This window comes from Lactuca sativa, chromosome 3 (assembly GCF_002870075.4).
Source record: "Lactuca sativa cultivar Salinas chromosome 3, Lsat_Salinas_v11, whole genome shotgun sequence".
NCBI lineage: Eukaryota > Viridiplantae > Streptophyta > Magnoliopsida > Asterales > Asteraceae > Lactuca > Lactuca sativa.
The window spans coordinates 65,371,327-65,375,014 of NC_056625.2; positions in this window are offsets into that span (position 1 = coordinate 65,371,327).

The following is a 3,688-nucleotide window of genomic DNA, read 5'->3' on the forward strand; positions in this document are numbered from 1 at the left end:
TAATACACGGTCCTAACCCATTAAGACCTTCCTACTACATGCATGGGACACTTTCAGCCATTAGGACATCATTTTTATCACTTAGGACCCTCTCTAGGGTCTGAAAGGACAGTTTATTTCGTTCAAATCATAACATGCACCAACTTGGGACTTTTGGGACAATAAATGGTTCCATAAAGCTAGCATGGCAAGGTCTACATCATACAAACATAATGTTTGGAGCTTTTACCTCTTGGAGCTTCTAGAGCACAAAGAAACCCCAGATCTACAAGCTTGTCTTCCTTCTCCAACTTCTTGATGCAATACCTTCTTCTCCAACTACTCAAAATACCCACTTTTAGCTCACACACACACTCAATAAAAGGGTTAAGGTTTGGGGGAAACGGCTCAAAACTATAGAGGCTGCGATGATTGAGTGTTTTGAGCTCATAAGGATGTTTATATAGCACTCAAACCCTAAATATTAGGGTTTCCATCTGATGCGAGTACTCCTAGCGTACACAAGTGTACGCCCAACGTACTAGGGCGCACCTAGTAAGCTTAGCGTACCTTTTATATGCTTAGCGTACTAGTCGTGTTCTCAAAGTTGCAACTTTAGCCCTTAGGCTCCTCATGGGTCGACTCTTCTAACCCCAGGGGCTACAAATGACAAAATAACAATGGAAGAGAGGATTCGGAAATACCTGCAAAATCTTAGGATGTTACAGAGACCCTAAGTTAGATTTCTGCCCACTCGGACCCTGGTTCTCATCCATAATCTATAGGTAAGCTACGATTACTCTGCTATGACATCCCCATTTTCACGTCGAGAAAATGCCGATTTGTTTATAATTATTTAAAAATGAGAGTGTCCATTTTGAAAAATAATAATGTGGAATTTGTTCCCAGAAAACATGGTAAATATGTTTATCAAAGCATTTCCGAATAAATGTATTTTTATTTAAAACATTGGGATGTCATCGTCAATATAGAAACCAAAGCATAACGAACTATTACAAGCCTTACAGTAATTAAACTAGTGACCTAATACTCATTGAATCTCTCAGCGGAATGTATCTTTCATATAGCCACATGTGATACAATAAACTGAATGGGTCAGGTTGGGAAACCCGGTGAGTACATAGAGTTTTCAACCCACAATAATATAATTATTATGTTTAATCATCAAACACTTAACCCAATTTCCCATCCATATTATCTTCCTTATTCTGAAGAATCTTCCCTAAGAATCATATATTCTTCATTTATTCATTCCTAAAGAATAAGCACGAAGTCCATCGCTGTCAGGGTTTATCTAACATGCACTAAGTCCATAACCGCCAGTGTTATCCATTAGGCACTAAGTACATAGCTGCCAATGTCCATTTATAGGGCAATAAGTCCATAGTTACCAACGTTTATTTATATCTTCATATACAACTTTTTTTAAATAAATCCGTGTAGTACACGGGTCCCACACCTAGTACTATAATATATTCATATATTTTACTCTTTTTGGAAAAGATCAAATTGATGAAAAATAAAAGAAACAACAAAAAAGACTAAAAAAATGTAAAAATTATAAAATAATATGAAAAAAATTATAAAGCATATATTACAATATAAACTTTAATGCAACTATTATTTTAAATATATAAAAATAACAAGTTCGGCTATTTGATGGAGTATCCAAGTAAAAAAAATATGAACGTTAACAATATAAAAAAACATTATCGGTTCAATTCACAAGCAGGAATTTAAAGAAAAAATGGTTTCAATATGATTTATCAAATTTAAGTTCATTTACTTAAATCAAATTATATAAAAATATTAGAAAATCCATAAATAGCTAAAATTATATAAAAAAATTGAAAACAAAAGGTCAAAAAGATCGAAGAGAAGTTTATAAAACTAATGAAAAGCATATATATATATATATATATATATATATATATATATATATATATATATATATATATATATATATATATATATATATATATATATATATATATCTCAAATTTTCAGAATTGATCCTTTAGATATACTCATATACATAGTTTTCAGATTTGGTCCAATGAAATTTTAATCATTTAGAAAATACAAAACTTCAAGATTGGTTCATGTAGCATTCAAATTTTTTTTGGATAGAGTTCAAAAAGTTTTCAGTTTGCATGAAAGGTCCAAAATTAAAGTTTTTCTGGGTTTTTGGTCCCTGAAACACTTGAAAAGTCGATTTTTCCTTTTTCATTTCTTTTTTCTATTTTATTTATTTATTTTGGTAATTAAATAATTACAAATAAAAAATAAAATCTCTCTCTCTCTCTCTCTCTCTCTCTCTCTCTCTTTCTCTCTGTCTCTCCATCTCTCTCTCTCCATTACAACCCCAATTCCATAGATATTGAACCCATTGTTACCAGGGTTTGAAATCAAGGAAGCCTTGAAGAACATTTGTACAAAAAGTTCATCAACAAATCATCATCGCTACAATCATTTAAACCATGGTTTGTAATTTCTTCCACATAAGTTCCTCCTCATCTGCACAACAACTTCGAAATTCATCTTGATCTTCTTCCAGCTTCAACTCCATTACAACAATTATTAACATCTGGTTAACAAAACTGAAACAAAAAACAAATAAAAAAATGTTCAATATCTAAATCAAAACCCCATATTCTAGATCATCATCGACGAATAAGAAATTCCAACAAAACCCAGATCAGAAAAATAAAGCTGATCGACAAGAACCCATTTACCGAATCTGAAGTGATAAGTGGTTTCGTTTTTCATATACAGACATTGATTAGAGAAACCATAAGGGAGTACGAATCTTACTTGAGAGAGCTCGTCGATTTCTCAAGAACCAACCTGCAACAACAACAAAATCCTTTGAAAACTCCCACTTGAAGTGCTTCAATGACGACATCAATTTAGTCTCCTTCGGTTCAGAGTAAGACGAGAAGTGGATATAAGGGATGAGAGGTGGGTGTTGGCTTCGATTTCAGTTTCAGAAAGAGGCATACAAAGCTTTTCGATTTAGATCTTATGGAGGGATCTAATGAACTTTAGGGATGAACTGAAACACCGTAAAAATTAAAACAATTTTTCACTTTTGAAAAGTACATTTTTAATTAAACCATTCATTCACAAAATGTCATAACATCAAGTTTTCAAATCACAATGTCTCCCAAGATCAAAATACATCCAATCCCATATGTATGTACGAATCAAGCCGACGCCTTCCCGCGGTCATCACTGGTACCTGAAACACATAACACTGAACACTGTAAGCATAAGCTTAGTGAGTTTCCTCAAAATACCACACTAATCACATAATAGCCACTCGAGGTTGTAACTCTGTTGACCCTCTGGTCAATGTGTCTCAGTGGGGCCCTCAAGCCCCAACTCTCTGTGGGCCCTCTGGCCCTAATTGCTAGGGACTCGAAAGTCCCAACTCTGTAACTCTATAATCATGCATATCACATATCACAACAAATCACAACACATAATAACATGCAATCACACTAGCATATAACTCTTTAATACTTTGTCTCTGAACTCTATTACCACACTAGGTAAAGTATAGTGAGAAGACTCACCTCGGGTGTCTCGGTAAATATCTGTCTCGGAATAAATGTGATCCAGCCTCCGCCTAATCACACAAAGTAATACAACCATAAATACAACTAAACTCAACCCTAAAGGTCAA